Source organism: Perissodus microlepis, chromosome 12 (assembly GCF_051167445.1).
Source record: "Perissodus microlepis isolate ML-2025 ecotype Zambia chromosome 12, ASM5116744v1, whole genome shotgun sequence".
NCBI lineage: Eukaryota > Metazoa > Chordata > Actinopteri > Cichliformes > Cichlidae > Perissodus > Perissodus microlepis.
In genome coordinates this window covers 18,844,084-18,863,267 of record NC_140472.1, presented here as the reverse complement: position 1 = coordinate 18,863,267, position 19,184 = coordinate 18,844,084, and the positions used below count along the sequence as shown (strand labels likewise).

Sequence of the window (19,184 nt, the reverse complement as noted above, 5' to 3'; positions counted from 1 at the left end):
GGTTGGGTGAACTGAACACAAGACAAAAACTTCAGTTTTTTCCTCTAGAAGAAACCGATTGTGAGTTTTTGACGTGTGCTTAGGACTATGATCCTGTTTTAAAAGCTGTCCTGTTTTCATATTCAGCTTATCATTATTTTTTTTTTTTTTCACATAGTGTGGCGTTTGCTTCTACATTTTTCTGGCATTAGTTGAATCAATTTTTATCCCATGCTGCTGGCTCCAAAAACATGACCAACTTTCCTTGTGCTTAGCAGCTGACGCTGTGCTCTTTTCATTAAAATCTACATCCTACTCACAGCCAAAATTCAGTTTTATCTTCATCAGTTAACATGATTTTTTTTCTTCTTAAAATGCATAAGACTTTTTTAGCCTGGATAACTCCTCCATAAAGGTCTTATTGTGCAGACGTGGCTGCACAGTTGCCTTACTTGCCACCCTGATTCCTTGGTGTTCATACCTCAACATAACCTCAAAGGTTCATGCTATTTCTTGAGCTGAGGAAACATCTACCTGAAATCTTTTGTGTTTTGTGAGCATTTTGAGCGCCTTTTGGAGAATCCTAAATAAGGATACCCAAACTTTTGGATGCTCGATCCATCGCAGAACATATAACCCACGCAGACCGCTTGCATGTGCAAACACTGCACCTGATCCTGAATGAAAATCGCATTTTTTATCAGCTTATCCGCAGGGGAGCGCATCGTCGCCGCGCTGAGTGGTCACCTGTGTGGCTTGAGCGTCGGGAGGAGTGCGGGGACTGCTGCGCCTCTGTGTGCTCTGCTGTGTCTCTTTAAGTACAGCAGGCAGTGCTGTTGGTCCGCGTGGGAGCGCAGGGCATACGGTGCGGCGGCACTGCCTCTTCGCCGCGTCAAACAGCCCTCTTCTAATCGGACGGGCGACAGAAACGACAAGTCGACGCACCGCATGCGTTCGCTGTTTGACCCGAACAAATGACTGGAGCCACCGGGGCGAAGACCGGACTGTTTCAGAGGGGCTGGTCCATTGGTGAGGCCATTAACATTACTCCCTCCTTCTCCTCCGACTGAGAGCTGGAAGCGTGTAGCGGTTCATCTGCACTACAGCAGATTATTGAGCAGCACAGAGAGACTGTACGGGCTAATGGGATTGACAAACTAACATTAGCGCTACAGGGCTTTTCTGAGAGTATGGTGCTCTTCATTTTTGGCCGAGTTATCGTGGATATGAATCATGTCTGAGCCCGAGGGGTGACCATCCATCCTGAGCTGAGTTGCGTCCTGTGAACTGCAACAACACCAAAGCTTGTGTTGAGAGCCTTATTCTGACTCCTGTTCAAGGTAAGACTACTCTCTCACACACACACACATACACAACCACACACACACGCACGCACACATATATGTTTTTTTTCCCTTTTCACTGCAGCAGCTCGGAATATGTCCTGCAAAAGCAGCGCTTGCTTGCTTAGTGTTGGTGTTGCAGAAGTCCTGATGTTCTCGCAGCTGCTCTGGAATAGTGATTCAGACCAAAACCACAGCTCAGAAATGGTTTTTGCAGAATTTAACTGTCACTTGTTGAAAAGACAGGCCATATGATTTGCTTATACTGAACCGCCGGTACTAAAAATATCCATTTGAACTAGATTTTCGAAGCTATTCTGCTCTTAACATAGTTGCAGACTAACCCAGTGCGGAAGTGAATGTTTTATATTTTTAATGCAACGTCTTCTGCTGTCTCCTCAGCGCAGTGGTCGCTAAAAATGCGTCAGTCTAACCAGGTACCCGTCTGGTGGCCACAGTCAGAACCCCTTCAGCATTTGTGTGAAGATCCTGGCATTTCATTAAAGCCCACCTGCTATTTTTTTTGAAGAGCTGCAAACTGAGACTCTGAAAAGAGGCCTGTATTCATAGCCGTTTATTTATTTGGTTTGGGAAACCGATTTTAGTATTTTCAAGGATGTTTGTCTCTGTACCTGAGGTTATGTGGTTCTCTTAAAGTGCTTCTCTCAAGTGTTTTGCAGTGTACTGAATATTTTTTAGGTTTAGCTCGGTTTGAAAACATTTCCACTGTCTTTTATAAAGTGTACAAGTGAGATTTTGCATCAAGAAACAATAAAATAATACAGTGTAAATGTGTAATTTATATTTAATCATTCATCCTCAGCATTACCAGAAAATTATGCACATTGAGCGACCTCCAATAACCCTTCTTGTTTCTGATGACCTTGGTGTTCACTGTATTGAGAAACTGCTCATTGTGGAGTGTGGAGGTGGGAGAAGAAGAAGAGCGTAGTGGCTGTTAAGATGGATCACAAAGCTCAAAAATCAATTGATGAATGGGACTAATTGGTCATGCTGGTGTTTCAGCACTTGTCATGGCAGTAAATAAAAAGCATAGAGCCTGACAGACCGCTTGTTATGGCACTCAGTTCATAGCTCCTGAATCTAGTCCAAGCTGAATTGATCAATACTGTGAACATCACTGTAAAATATTACCTAACCGTTTCGATTTCACTTTATTTGAGCGGAAACCACTGGAAATCTGCGTTTCTGCTGCATTTGAATATTGTTGTGGTTTCATTTGTGCCAGGCAGGAACCTGCTGATGCTCGTTTAAAAATAAAATCGCATAGATTTTATTGTTGCTAACATTAGCTGTGCTCTCCCACGAGCTCAGTCCTCCCTCAGGCAGAAGTGAACAGACGTCAGGGAAACATGCTGATGGCTGAAATTCATATTTGTACAGCAGTCAAATAGATTCTGCTGCCGATGCAGTGAATCATCAGGGTCAAAGTCACCGCATTTTGTATCTCCAGGATCCTCTTGGTGACCATGAAGATGAAATCCTGAAAGAAAAAATGTTTTCTTTTTAACTTGATGCTGAATGTGAATGATTTTCACACACAGGATTAACTGTGAGAAACCTGAATGTGCTTACATATGAAGTCCTTTGTGTAGTGACTGGGTGGCCGGCGGCAGAGGGAGAAGGCTTTGAATTCCTCCAGCGCTTATTTCTTCGTCCTCTTGGCGACCTGTCGGGGACGTGCCATGGATCGCATCCAGTGGACGCAAGCTTTGAAGATCGCCAGAGGAATCACAGTTTGCGTGGTTGTGCTAGCCATTACAGTGATGTGAGGGTGGTGCAGCACCACTAGACTGGATGGTGCGCTCCTTCCTGATATATTACCGTCAAGAAAGGATGTCAAGATCCTCATTAGAGCGTCTACAAAAATAGCTTAGCATTAAATACTTGGCTGGTTTTCGACTGTTTATAGTGTCTGACGTTCAAACACACAGTAGTAGTTTCACAGTGAGTGGCATGGATGTGAATACCAAACACAACTAGTGCTGTCCCTTCATGTTTGTCAGTAACTGATTTTTTTCAGTTTCCTTGAAGAAAGAGTTGATTTTAGAAAGAGGATAATCTTTAAAACTGTGTTACGGCTGCACAGGCCGAAGGAGTGGGTCACCCTCGCTGTGTGCACATTTCAGCCAGATTTTCAGCTTATACCAGGATTATTCACAACGGCAGACTTCCTCTGTGAGACGTAGCCAGATAATGACAGCCTAGACAGGTGGTGAGGAAATACTGCGAGGCAGACATCAGACAAAGCTGGGAAACCCCGAAAGACTAATCTGTAAGTCAAGTGTGGGGGATTTTGTCCAAAGATATTAAATTTGCAGATGCACTTATCAGGCTCAAATAAACTGAAGAAGAAGAAGACAAGCAACCTCGATGTTAAAAAGGAAACATCTAGACGATATAGTCTACCACCTTCAAGTCGATCTGTTTTGTCTCTGTTCTGATGATCAGGTGAAAAAACCTTTCACAGTGCTCGCAGTCAGTTTGCAGTGAGTGAATATAATGTAAAAGCCAATTATATTTTTGAACTCAGAGACCTGCTGTTCAGGCTTTTCTCTAAGACACACACAGGCACCCTACTGAGGACATGTTTAATCCAACCGAGGCTAATATGAGGCCTCTGTTTGTATCTGTCTGAGTCACTGTGCAAGGTTATGTGCTTGCATGTCGTCGATCTCCTTACATCCTGGCAGACCAAGTGTGTTTTTAAACAGAGGCAAAGACATTCAGTAGGTAATTATTGCATACTTTTTATATCTTAATCAAGTGCACAGTGCATAATTATTCGAGCGCAGCTAAATATCAGTTGCTTTTTCAGTGTCATACAAACCTTTTTTTGGTTTCTGGAACACGAACCATATTTCATTTTTTTGCATGTTACTCTTAAGTTATTGTGGAAATTTAAAGTTCAAAGTTGAAATGCGACCGCCAACCTCTCGTGCAATCCAAAAGCAACACCTGCCGTCAAATTGCATTCACCCCGCGCTTAACCGTGCAATCAGGTCCTTTAGTTTTCTGAACACAGGGTGTATTTTCTCAGCAGATAATTGTAATTAAACCGATTTTTTTGTTGGCTACATAGATTGGTACTCACCCAATGTGGAAAACATGCTCTTCTCTTCTAAAGCTTTGTCCTTGAACTGGAACTATCAAAACATTTACTGTTGTGTCAGGGTCTCGAGCTCCTTGTTTGTTCTCTGTGCCATCAGGCTGCCTCGCAGCTGTCTGATTGCTAACGTCTAGTCAGACGGCAGGATGTTGTAGGTGTTTGAGAGGGAGGGTAAATAGAGTGTAAATTGGGTAAAATGGAAAAAGATAAGGAGCAGACGATAAAGAGAAAAAGGTGACTTTAAAAGACACATTTTCTGTGGTCTACAGCTGACCTTGAGACTCTGCCTGTCGGCGGGATTAGTACATCACTACTGTAATTGTTCACCTTGAGTAGCAGACCTCCTTGTTCTTTCTTCAACTCGATCCCTGCTTCACAAAAAGCCTTTTGTTGGTGTTAAACTGCTGGGCTCTGTGTTTTATACCTGCTGCCCCAACAGAAGTCCAATCTGGCAACAGGAGAGGCTTTAAATGGGGGAAAAAATGTAGTTTACTAACTCCGCTTTTAGGAACCGGAGACCAAGACTGTCTGACCAAATGCCTGCGTGCAAGTCTCTGGGTAATGTTCGTGACCTTAACCAAAAAGCTGCCTTTTATAGTCCTAAATGAGTTTTTCACATAAAAGTTATTTATAGTCCGATTAAGGAAGCTGAGTAATGTGGGAGTTGAGATAACAAGACGTAATTTGTTTACAGTGTCATTAAAGATATTGGCTACAAAGTATAATTTAATGACAGCAAAACACTGGGATTCTTTGATTAGTTTTATTAGGTCAATAAAGAAGATGTTCCTTCCATGTTCCAGCCCTGTGGTGCTCTCTCAGCATTGGGAACATAACTCCAAGCAGTGTTAGTCAATCTGTAAAAACACATCCATCCACTTCCAGACTGCACCGTAAAGAATTAGACAAGCTTTTGCTTTAAAGAGGATGTCAGAAGATTTTGATAAACCCTGTCCCAACAATACTGCAGCACAGCAGCAGGAGCCCCGGTGTGATAAAGAATCTGAAGGAGTGGAGTCCCCTCCAGGTCTGTCAACTTGTGCAGTCAGTGTCAGCGTTGGCTTCAGATCTCCTTTCAGCATGCTGCTCCCTAATTGGGCCGTCACACTTGCTAGAGAAATTTGTCAGGTTGCTGTAAAATGAACTACTTGGGCAAATCAAAATGTGCATCATTTTGTTCCTCCCCAAACCACTCATCTGCCCGTGAAATAACAGGATACTCGGGTTTTTAAATGGATAAACTACTTTCACTCATTTCCTGTTGGGAGTGTGTCATTAAAGGGTAAATACTTGCACTTTTTTTTACCACAGTTGTTTGCTCAGTAATTGCATCTCCTGGGATTTCATCTGAAAGATGTGCATCGGTAACCAAGCTGCGCCTATTTATACACGGCACGCCTAAAGTAGGGGCTTATTATTCTTACACTCAGCCTTACATGTTGTTCCATTAATTTCCAGCAGCAAGCAGGATAAGCGGCTAAGTCTATCCCCTTATCGGCTACTTTTCTGAATCTGGCAGTGAGCAGAGCGCGCACACATGAACTCCTCCCCTGTGCTAATGTTCTCCATCTGTCAGTAATGCTGCTCAGGTTGGATGAGATGTTGGGAGCTATCACACGCAGTGACTGCACCACGCCTGGTCAAGCACGAGCCCATCGCCACGCCATGTCAACCCTCATCACCTCCCCTCTCTCGGTGATGGTGCAGATGTTTCCCAGGTTGCTCGGGGGTGGTAGGATGACTCAGCTCGAGTTTTCACTCGGTGCCTCACCGACTCCCAGTTCAGCCCCTCTCCTCAGTCAACTGGCAACTTAAACGCGATCTGGCTGCACTCAGACTCGGCTCAAAACACATTATTTTCAGTGTAAGGCTCTCGACTCTAGTGGTTCCCGGCCTCTTGAAGAAATTACTTTATGCAGTTATTCTGTGTTATTTCGTTAAGAAAACACTTGCCCTCGTGAATCCACACAAAACATCCTGGAATTGTTCAAGAAGCTCTCCTTTTGTACTGTGACACTGCAGCTATTTATCCACAACTTTCAGCTGTTTATTTAGACTTCTCTGCTTGCATGCTAAGTAGTTTGCAGCATATGGGAATTCTGTTGTGTCATCTGCACAATTACTACTTAAATATGCTACAGATCAGGCTCTAATCAGTTCCTGCAGTCTCTTGTTTATTTGTTTTTGACCTAACACAGTATGAATGCATTATCACGTCTATTCTTTTAGAGATATCATCTCCACAACATTTCCCACATGCAGAGCAGTAAATGCAGAAACCATGAGAAGTAACCCAGCCTGGAAATGACTGCTCGAATGTTCAGCGCTCTCCTGGATTAACTACAGGGCCTTTTAGAGGGGCTAATCTCTCTCTGTTTATTCCAGACCTTAAAGAATTCATAATCCAAAGTACTCCATGATAAATCTTCGCCTCTGTGTTTTTTTTGTTTGTTTTGTTTTTGCTGTGTTCACAGCTTAGTCCGCAGACTTCACTGGGTCTTTTTCTTCTAATGCACAGTCCCTTAGGGAGGTGGAGATAAAAACCAAAGCTCTTTGCAGCACAAGAAGAAGAAGGAAGTGAGTAAATGTGTATTTGGGGCCCAGGTGACCAGAGCATTTAAATAAATGCAACTGCATGTTTGAAATGTGAGGATTTCCTTGGGAAAATTACTGAGCACCTCACTGTCGTCACGCAGTTGCTTCATAGACTTCCGTTTCTGTATCTCACATACTCAGTTGTAAACACAGGCAGCTCTCTTCTTTCTTCATTTGCTTTAGAGATGTTGTTCCATGTTGCATCAGTGCAACAGTGAAGCACTACTCTATGTGCACATCATATTTTATTCATACAGGCTGCAGCACTGAGGCACGCTCCTTTCTGCGAGCCCAAAGCAAGCAGCTGTCAGAAATCCCCAGATACTGTAGCCATTTCTACGTCTACCGTAGCATAAGCCATTGGGAAAAACAAGAATCTCTAAGATATACTGGTCAGAGTGAAATTCATGAGACAGTGGGAGAAGATGGGTCTGACGAGCTCCTACCAACCTCATTTTAAATGAACCCGCTTCTGTTTCAACCCTCGAAGCAGAAGGGCTGTGTGCATGGGAGATACCAGCCTCTATCTTTTTTATTAGTCTCAAACAACACTTACATAACAATGCAATAGGATACCGCTGCCCTGAAATGCTCTGTCACTTTCAATAATACACAGTGCATCTTGTTATCAGAACAATACAACCCTGCACCACTGCGTCAGTATTTCTCAAACTTCCAAAGGTGCCATACAAGCGTCCTTTCATTTTATCCTCTGTTTGTCCAGTATTATCATGCATAACTTGCTTACTTTGAATCTATTTATTTGAAACACATACATCTTTTATTCATTATATTTTGGTTTTTGTTTGAGGGATATATGAAGATTTATAATTACAGTATCCACAGGAAGTGGTCTTCTTTTTATTTCCCAGGCCACTCCTTTCCGGCCAAACAGTGTTTGGCATTTTGTCAGTATGCAGCAAAACCAAGATATCTGCAGATTTAAGTCAGATGGATTCTTTTTCAGCTTTACTTATTTTGGTTTCCATTGTGTTAGTTCCTGTTTCTGTTATTTAGAAACCAGGAGACCTGATTTTGACTTGGTTTGGTTTAAATTTTACACTTTGTACTTATTTATTTTCTTCATGGTTTTCTAAAGACACACCCCGTTATTGCATTACATATATTCTTTGGGTTAATGCTGAAGTAAGATGTGAAAACTCAAAGTGGGACAAAGCATCAACAACGCTTTTTCTTGCCAAAAATCAGTTTTGCAAGCATGCAAAACAAATTCCTGCATAATTTATTTTTGGTTTCTTGGAGCTATTTTTCGTGGCTTAGTTACCCAGATATGCACCGTAGAAGAATCACCGTATTTTGATTATCGTGAGCAGATTATTGTGAAAGCATTGTTTTGTGACTTACATTAACATTCTTAGCTGAAGCAAAGATTTGTAATTGGAAATATAAAAATATGGGTGTTGGGGAGACAGCAGACTCTTAAATTCCTGCTGCCAATTTAGCAAAATGAATAAACCTCAACTCCTGTGAACCTGACCTCAACCTAAATCTTCACATAATTACCAAGTTGTCACCTTAAAATTTAAATAATTTATGTTATGGTAATTTTGTTGCACATCACAATAGTGTGGCACAACACTGCATTACCACACACAGACACAGACATGCACACACAAAGTGTAAGCTTTCTCTTTCTCTTCCTTTTCTTCAAAGGATTTGATTTTCAAAACGAAGGCAGATAGTCCTTGTCCTAAATTCTGTTCGATAATCTGCCAAATTACATTAAAGAAAAAGAAACTAATGAAAAGTTCTTAAGTAAAGGAAGTGCATATCTTCACATACTCCTACACAAAACCCACTTAGTTCCCCCCAGTCTTAAAATACGTGTGAATTTGACAAGCACATTATCGCTGTGGTTATTATCAGTGTTCAGTCATGGGAATATTGAACTGACGGGACCAACAGCGAGGACATCAGAACATCAGCAACTTATCAACAACACCATCATTTGAATAAAAATAGAACGTAAAAGCAGCGAGGCCTCTAACAATCTTCATATCTAATTGGAAAAGATATGTTGACAGTAGGCCTCTGGTGCTGCTCGACCTTTTGCACGCAGATTTGCGCGATGCTGATGAGGCGCGCGGTTCACTACACATTTTGCGAGGCGTGCTTACAGAGCATCCTATTATATGTACGCTCTTCATGTTCCTCCGATGAATGCATCCAGACCACTGCACCCAGCTCACTGCCCTGCGTAATTGTTCACACTGAACAGCTCATCAAAAACTGCTAAACAGCTTGTGTACAACAGGGCTCCACGACAGATGAGCAGACTGTTGTCATGCTATCCTTTCATTATCTTTTTTGTAAAGTAAAATAAAGTCAGTCGGTACGAGGCTGCTGTGATGTTCAGTGCAGATAAGTTGCTGTTTTGACACTCCACCAGTATGGGTGTCAGTTACTTGAGATTCTGCTGTGGGTTGTTTGTGTAGGTGGTAAATGCAATATAGACTTCTGCAATACTAGCGGCAAGAGAACATTTCTCCAGTGAAGTGAGAAAATAATTTTCAGTCATGATTCAAAACATATGCTTTGGCTGCATAAGCTTCTGCTCTGCTGGGGCTGCGGTCTGTGCAAACACTGTAAATTGAAAACATTGATGTTTTTTTCGTGGTTTATTTCAACATATATAATTACTCAACTGTCACTGCAATCTCGTAAGGAACTTAGCTCAAGATGTTTGCTGTTTAACTTTTTAGAATTGCAAAACGGATCATTTCATCCGCTTTCTGGGAAAACGTATGCTTTTATGTAGTGGACTCCAGCTGAGTGCTTACAAAAGATTTTGAGGTACGTTTTGCATTTATTTGCTTCTCCTCCGCTATATATTTCCCAGAAAATGTCACACTTTTTACTTTACTCACTGGCACCAATTTAGGTTCAGATTTCATAGATAAAGTATATTATTAACAAATGCAATATAATGTATTTCTGCAGACACTGCAGATTAGCTTCTACATTAATCAGATGGAAGGGTGAAATGTAGCAAATAACAATGCAATAATATCACATTCATCATGTATATTTTGTGTAATGATACTTGGAAAAATAGGAGTGAGGGACGTTTCACATGCATTGAAATGTTAGGCAACAGACATGCCTGTGTAGTTTTTGCTCGCGCCGAAGAGAATGAGAATTTTCTTTAAATCTAAAAAGCACATAAAGTGACAGAATGAAGTGGAAAAATACCAGATACTCGAGTCTTTTACAGAATCCTGTTGTTTGTTGAGCTTCATGCTGAGACAGCAGCTTGCAGTTTCAAGATTTTATATCTGCTGAAGTCATCCCAGCATGTGGTCCCATGGACAGGATCACCTTTTATAGTCCACACAGCTTGCTGAGTAACCTCTTTAATCATGTTGGGAGTGTTCCAGACATATGTAGCACTCAAACGTCAAAGTCTTAATTTATTTTTAAAAAAAAAATCTAATCAATAAATTTGAAATGATTTCTTTAGGTGACAGCAGTTTCAGCTGCGTAGGGTTTAGACCACTGTGATTCCTCACAGGAACCAGAAAAGACTTCAGAATACAGGAAGTGAGATTTTGTTAATACCTATGGCGTAAAAACAAAAGTGTCTTCAGAGCGTTTGAAACCCATGTTAATGATTGTTTCGTTTAACGAGTATTTCCTGTCTGCTCTATTGTTCATTGTATTTGCGTAACAATAACAACAGTGTTCCTTTCATCTTTCCCTTGCTGTGGGAGGTGAGAGTGAAGAGCTGCAGAACAACAGTGCTGGAGGATCCAGCTCTTTGCTTAAAGACACTTCAGCAGAGTGGCTGCTCGTTGACATGGGAGCTTGAATGCGTGTCATACAGTGGAGGGTCTGTCTCCCCTCCTGCTGCACCACCAAGCACTCGACTGTTTTTCTGTTCTTACCCTGCCTAGCGGTCCAGAAGGAGCTGTGTGATACACAAGGACAGTTGTGTCAACATCTTCCTCAGGGAATAAGTTAAGCCGTACTCCATGAGTACGAGAGGATGCAGTTCGGATCATTACAAACGAAAGATGCTTCCTTTTGGTGTTTTTAGCACGAAAAGCGGTCAAACCTCTGATCTGCAGTAGTGATTCTGCTAAAAAAAAAATAGAGTTATGCATATTTGCACTTGTAAAGGGATAATTCAGCTTTTTTTCTCATCTGTCAAATCTCTTTCATTTTTTTGTGGTCACTCGTGGGCAATAACATGTAAAAACATCTCCTGGCCAACCCAAGCTGGCACGGAAAACACGATGGCGAACATCTGCTTAGACGCACACGAGCTTAGATAACCACAAGCTTGCGTTGGCAGTTGTTTTATTCTGTCCGCTTGGTGAATGCAAATCCAATAGTCACTGCTCTTCCAGCTCTGTTTTTGGTAGTCCATTTATATGCTATAACTAATTGCTGCCAAAAACATGTGGGACTGAGGATCCAGAGCTCTCATCTCTTCTGAAACCCCGCATTTTATACACCCTCCACTCTTTCTGACCTCCTCCCAATGACTTATGTAGAGGTCTTTTTTTGCGAGATGCAACTAAACTGCTAAGCCGATTCTAAGTAAGTCCCCTTTGTTGTTTCTACATTAAGTGGTCTTTAAATCAGAGATGAGCTCTAGCACTGCCGTTTCACTCAGCAAGAGGGAATAGCAGAAAACCGAATTGTGTTTGATCAACTGTCTTGGCAAAGACGGTGGATTATGTGCATCATGGACGAGTGCAGTGCTAACACTAACACAACATTTTATTTTGATAAATAAGTAACGAAGGCCTCTAAACCTTTCATGTTAGAACTCAGTGGACCACATAAACCCCACTTTGATTTTAAGTGGGCCGAACCAGTAAAACCCACATTTCTGTCAGTGTGTCAGATGTTTAATTACATATTTAATCCCATTTATTATAAGTCAAAGAAGAATAAAAAATAAAATAAAAAATGGTTATGTAGTAAATGCAGCACAAATAAATACATTTGTAAAATTACAGAAAAAGTTCTGGCAGCTCATTGCCCAGAAAATCTCCTTTTTTCCCCTTTGTGGACCCACTTTATTTCTATAATTTCTATGGTAGATAGTGAAAATAACAGGAACTTTCATGTTTTTTAATTGTAATTGTTTAGCTTATTCTGGTCCCCTGGCCTTGTTTTCACACTCCTGAGTGATGCTAGTGTTGTTTTCTGGCACTAAGCAGAGAATACAATTTAGCAGATTATTTATGCTCATTTCCCCTCAAAGTATAATTTTCCCAAACAAAAAAGAATTTAAGCTTTGAGCAGAGATGACGTGGTCCTCACTCTTTTATCCATATCGATGGCGCATTTCATGCTTTCAAGCGGAAGTCTGGACGGAATCTTGATTAAGGACATCAACAGTATAACCATGTGTCCTGGAATCTAACTGGCTGTTGCATAAACTTGTTACTTATCACTTCCTGTGCCCACTAGGCAGCATTACTGAGCATTCAGTAGTTACACTGTATGTCTTGTTGCTGTATGTCATGTGTTGATCCCACAGTGGAAATCTAATGTGCAACAGATTTCATTCATGTAGGCCAGAGTATGTGCCGAGGGTACTGAGATCCATAAAATATTGAATCCTTATTTGTGATGCGTGTGCAAAACTCGTGAGTTTTCAAGCATGTTTAGGCCCTCAAAAAAGTGATTTATTGTCATAAATAATAACAATAAATGGAGCAGATCCAATAAGTGGAGCAGAGCCTCAGCCATGCTAATATGTTTCCCACAAACAGTGATGGTAACAGTGGGCACTAAATGAAGAGTACTCAAAAATCAAGCTCACAAATAGTAAACAGATTCCCATAAATATTAATATGTTTGATAATGAGTGATACCAAATACAGATCAGGCAAATGCACGTTCATGAAATCTGCAGCACTGCACTTTTCTAAAGTCTAAGCTCTTGCCTTGTTCTCTCTTAATAAATAACTACATTTTCTCTAGCGAATGAGTCTTGTGCTTTTAGATTAATTGTTGACTGTTGAAACTTTCCATTTTTCCACACGACTTTTCCCCTCCTTACCTCCAACACTCCTCCTCCTCCTCCTCCTCTTCTTCCTCCTCACCAACTAAACATTTACTGAAAACCCTCCGCAATCCCCTCCTTAAGCGTATTCAAGCAGAGAGCGCTGAGATTCACAGCAGAGCTGAGCTTTGAGAATTCACTTTTAATTAAAGCAGAGATCCTGTGTGCTTATTGAAGGTGCGAGAAGAGAAGCGGGGCAAAAAAACCAAAAAACCAAGCTCTTTTCCTTTTTTGAGAAAAAGCTGCAGATACCCTGTAAGGTCCTGAATGAGGAGCTTTGTTAAGGTTGGATAGTGGAAGACATCATTTGATCTCCCATTGACAGCGCCTTCCCACTGCAGAATAATTACTTCTTTTATGAAGCCATTAGAGAGAACCAATTCAAGTGATTGTTTCTCAAATGCCCGTCTATGTGGCCAACTGGGATCTGGGTGCTGCAGCTAGCGAGGGTGAGTCAGAAAGTCACACAGCAGGCATCTGGGATGTTTATCTCTGTTAGGAGCTTGCTGACACATTATTAATACCAGAACTGTCATTCGGTTGGCATCAAAAACATTTCCAGCAGTTCTCTCCTGAAATAGAGTCAAACAACTTACTTTTTCTTATTTCATTATTTTCTCCATTCTTTTAAATATACAGAAAATTTTGTGCTAATCCGGATTTTGGCTTTTTGCTCGTTCCTAATTGAACTCTGCTGCTTCGTGTCCGCAGTCACAATAGAGCTATTATTCTATCACTTCCACTTTGCTTTCACTGTATAAGTTGCTTATCACTCTGCTCTGGTGGAAATGTTCATGATCATCAGTGACTCTATTAAAGCTCTGCAGCTTAATGCTACTGTGGGCTAGTCAAAGGAGAGGATTACATTATTTTTAGACCCTTTAATTTACCTCTTCTTTTTCTGAGTAAAAGTCACCACTGAGCTTAATGGACCTGGATTTTTATCAGGATTACAATGATGCCTTTTCCCTGCCATCCTGGGCTTAATTTTTAAGCTTTTGGGGGGGTTGTTCTTAAAATGTTTTCCTTTCATTGGTGCGTTCAGCTCTCTCCAATAACAAATGTAATGCTGTTCATAATTACCACTGGCTTTTGGGGGAGGTTAACTAACCGGGCCAGGTACAACAGTCATTTCATAACAACACGAAGGAATACAGTGACTGCTTGTTTCAACATTGGCAAAGAAAAAGAAATGTCACGTACATGTTGAAATATCATGCAGACGCTCTTTTCCTGAATTGAATAATTAACTTCTCAGTGTTGTTTTGGGGAAGATGAATGATTGTTGTCGTAGTGTCTCTCTGTAAACTTATGCTGATAAAATAATAATTAAGCAATTAGATGATTCATAGTGATGCAGTGGTCGGGACTGAGTTTTCTCCAGGGCAGGATGTGATTTGACAAAGGTCGTATTTTACAATTATTATCACTGATGAGAAAAAAAAGATGTGAATGTGTGTGTGTCGTGTTTGTTAGCAGGCTTACCGTTTCCTTTCTTTTCTTCAGTGCTAAGATTAGTGCTCCAAATGTTTACGTGCTTGCAGTTGTGGGTTTAAGATGTAGTGAGTTATATTATGTACATTCAGGTGGCTAACTCTGATACAAAACCACAATTTGGTTGGATTATGAATGGAAAAATGGTCAGGAGTTTCACTTTAAAAACTGCTGAAAATGGCACATTTTCACCAATTCTTTTAATACTAGTTAATACTAATGCATCGATTTTTTTTGCTGGGAATTTGCAGGACAATGTGCAGAAAATGCCTTTATACTTTTATATGTGTCAGAACACCAACAATACCTGATGAATCAATAAAATTAATTTCACTATAGGACGTAAGCTTTAATGTTTAAGTGCACCCAGTTTGAAGTTTCCTTAGAGATAAACAGCAGCACGGAGAGCACTCAGCGTTAGAATAAATATATTAACTCAAATGAAACTTATTTTACGCTTTCTGCAGCATTCATGTCCTGCCTTCCTTCAACATGGTTGCTGTTATATTTTTTGTAGTCTTTGTAGATTCTTTTTACCATTTAGTAGGCGGCACTCATTTTGTGTGGAAGATGAGTCATATGAGGTGTGAAATGCCCCTTTTTAAGCGAGCACACAGAAACAGTTGATAACCACAGATGTGACATTGGTTATTGCCAACTGGATTTTTTTTTAAGCCAGCTAACCCTGAGAAAGCATGGCAGTGTTGAACTTCCGTCGTAATGTACCTCTCTGAATAAACAACATGCAGAAGCACAAACAACAGAAAGCACAAACCTCCCCCAAGGCAGCTCTCTGTCTGGGCAATATTTACATTTAAAGGACTCGCATTGTATTTTACATGTGTTCATTTTTTTATTTGTTCTCATTGAACTTACTTTAAGAGGTTTGTGGTGCAGCAAAAACAAGTGCAAAGTGCAGGATTTTGTTAATTTGTCCTGTTGAAACCCATTTTCATGTACTTGAGATACTGAGTATAATTATTTTTTGTTTATGTGGATATAGATATACACGTGTAGCCTTCATGTTTGGTAAAGGTTTTTGGTCACGTTTATCTTGTTTTCCAAAGATATTATACTTATTCAGGAACTTTGTACATGTATTCATATATATTATAACAAAATCACAAGAAAGTAACATGATATTTAGCATCCTCATGTATGATTCCCTACATGCCTGTGTATTGTCAATACAAACAGTGGCAGTAAGAAACAAAGGCTATCTAAAAAGCTCTGCAGAACATTATCATCAGTTTGATGTTTTAAATCCATCCATCCATCCATCCTCTTCCGCTTTATCCGGGGCCGAGTTGTGGGCCCTGAAGTTGGAACACACCCTCCGGTCCCCCTTCTTAAAAATGGGGACCACCACCCTGGTCTGCCAGTCCAGGTGTACTGCTCCTGATCTCCACGCAACATTGTAGAGGCGTGTCAGCCAGGACAGCCCTACAACGTCCAGAGCCTTCAGGAACTTGGGGCCAACCTCATCCACACCAGGGGCTCTCTGGTGCCTCTGTTTAACTGCCTCAGTGACCTCGCCCCCGGAAATTTGCTGGTCATCCCCCTCATTCCCGGCCTCTGCTTCCTCCTCGGAAGACGTGTCAGTGGGATTAAGGAGGTCCTCGAAGTATTCCTTCCACTGCTCGACAGTTTTCTCAGTCGAAGTGAGCAGCGCTCCGCCAGCACTATACACAGTGCAGGTAGAGCACCGCTTTCCTCTCCTGAGACGCCTGACGGTTTGCCAGAATCTCTTCGAGGCAGTCCAAAAGTCTTTTTCCATGGCCTCTCCGAACTCCTACCACACCCGAGTTTTTGCTTCAGCCACTGCCCAAGCCGCATTCCGCTTGGCCTGTCAGTACCTGTCAGCTGCCTCCGAAGTCCCACAGGCTAACCAAGCCTGATAGGACTCCTTCTTCAGCCTGGTGGCTCCCCTCACCTCTGGTGTCCACTATTTGGTTCGGGGTTACCACCACAACAGGCACCAACCATCTTGCAGCCGCAGCTCAATGCAGCAGCTTCACACACCCTCACTACGCGTTTAGGTGCACCGGGTCTGTCCAGCGTCCTCCCCCGCCACCTGATTCAACTCACCACCAGGTGGTGATCAGTTGACAGCTCAGCCCCTCTCTTTACCCGAGTGTCCAGAACATATGGTCGCACGTCTGGTGATACGATTACAAAATCGATCATCGACCTGCGGCCTAGAGCGTCCTGGTGCCACGTGCACTTATGGACACTCTTATGTTCGAACAAGGTGTTCGTTATGGCCAAACTGTGATTTGCACAGAAGTCCAATAACAAAACACCGCTCAGGTTCAGATCAGGGAGGCCGTTCCTCCCAATTACGCCCCTCCAGGTCTCGCTGTCGTTACCCACGTGAGCATTGAAGTCTCCCAGTAGGACAACAGAGTCTCCAGATGGAGCACCTTCCAGCACCCCACCCAGGGACTCTAAGAAGGCTGGGTACTCTGAACTGCCACTCGGCGCATAAGCGCAGGTGACAGTCAGGACCCGTTCCCCGAACCTAAGGCCCAGGGAACAAACCCTCTCATCCACCGGGAAGAACCCCAACGTACAGGCAGCAAGCCGAGGGGATATTAGAATACCCACCCCAGCCCGCCGCCTCTCACCAGGGGCAACTCCAGACTGAGACAGAGTCCAGCCCCTCTCCAGGAGACTGGTTCCAGAGCCCAAGCCATGCGTAGAGGTGAGCCCGACTATATCTAGCCAGTACCTCTCAACGTCACGCACTAACTCAGGCTCCTTCCCCACCAGAGAGGTGACATTCCATGTCCCTATTGCCAGTCTTGGTAGCCGGGGATCAGTCCACCAGGGCCTCCGCTCCCGGCACACAATGCACCCGAACCCCTACGGCACCTCCTGCGGGTGGTGGGCCTGCGGGAGGATGGGCCCATGTCCCCTTTTCTGGCTGTGCCCGGCCGGGCCCCATGGACCAAGGCCCGGTCACAAGACGCTTGCCCTCGGGCACCCTCCTTGGGCCTGGCTCCAGGGCGGGGCCCCGGTAACCCTATCCCGGGTAGGGTAAACTGCTCCCTCGATGTTTTCCGCATAAGGGTCTCCTGAATCACTGTTTGTCTGGTCCCTCACCCAGGACCTATTTGCCATGGGAGACCCTACCAGGGGGCAAAAGCCCCCAGACAACATAGCCCCTGGGATCCCTGGGACACACAAACCCCTCCACCACGATAAGGTAGCGATTCACGGTGTTTTAAATCCTATATGGTGCTATTCCATATGTTGACAATATTTGTAAATATTTGACAAATAAATCATTGAGTTGACCTTGAACTTTGGTGGATGAAAGCCAAATATTTGTGGATTATTAATCTGCTATCATCATTTATTTACACACATGCTGATTATGTCAGCCTGAAATATGCTCTCAATAATAAAAATGGTAGTGCTGGTCCTCTTGAAAACTTTGTATCCTCTTAAAACTTGGCTAACATATGCGTCGTGTCATCATTATTTCTGTCACGTAACCCTCTGCTGAACCTTACGGTCTGTGTTTACATTCATACACTGATCGGCTGCACATCATGGAACTTCTATAACTCAATTCAGAGCTTTTATCACAATGTTTAAGTTACATGTTACAGCGTGTCCGAAGGTTTGTTGCTCAAGCCTAAAATGAAGTTAAACAGATAATTCTGAAAAAGTCTAAACACACGAAATCTAACAGCTTACATTATTCGCTTTTAAGCACGCCATCATCCCAAGTCAGTTTTAACACACTTTTAATCACACGTACTCAAATTCTGTCATACTTTTATCAGATAGTTCACATTTTTAAATATATCCAGACATACAGAGGTTCTAGACAGACAAGCCAATAATAAACAGCATGCATTACAAGGCAGCGCTGATAGTGGAGCATTATATTTAGAAACTTTATCACAGGATATGTTAAGTGATACTTTGAGGTGTCAGGAGCCTGCTGGATTTGATGGTTCCTAGTTATGTTGTTGGATTTGGGAGAAAGTTTAAAATTGAACCATTCGTAATAAAACGTTTGTGAGCAGAGTGCTTTACTTCATGGGATTTGTCGCCGTGCGGTGATTCTTGCATCTTTGCTGATGAGTTTCCTTGTGAGTGGCCACCACTAATGAAGTGTATTGGGCATTAAGCCAATCACTAATGTGAACACACAGTGAGATAAACACAGTTTTAATTAAAATGGCTTACAACAAGATGGGAAGCCAAAACTGTAGCACATACCACAGCAGCTTTTGCCAAACGCTAAAGGAAGAAAACTGCTTTGGCAGTATAATCCTGTTGTTACTCGACACAGTCATGTTCACACTCCAGTTTTCAGGGGTCATGCGCTCCTAAGAGTTGCCATCTGTGCTGAGCGAGCCACTTGAATCTCTTCTGCAGATCAGCAAAACTTTGGCAGTGGTTTATTTGAGCTTTCTCAGTTTTTACATGAGATGGATCTTTTTCTAGACTGCAGATGTCTACCATAAAGTTTTCATTGAAAAACACCTAAAACCAATGTTGAAATAAACACATTTACACACTTTATGCTAAAGAGGAGCTCTCAATAACTCCTCTGCTTTGACATTTCATTCAGACCTGCAAT

At 42.2% G+C, this 19,184-nt stretch overlaps 1 protein-coding gene across 1 annotated transcript in view; it reads left to right on the top strand.

Moving 5' to 3' along the window:
- The first annotated feature begins 729 nt into the window (after positions 1-729).
- The window catches only part of wscd2 (WSC domain sialate O sulfotransferase 2), a 41,418-nt gene continuing 22,963 nt past the window's right edge, over positions 730-19,184 (top strand). The window contains exon 1 of the mRNA XM_084945485.1: positions 730-1,319. The gene's annotated coding sequence lies outside the window, so the exon portion shown is untranslated. The remainder of the gene's footprint in view (positions 1,320-19,184) is intronic.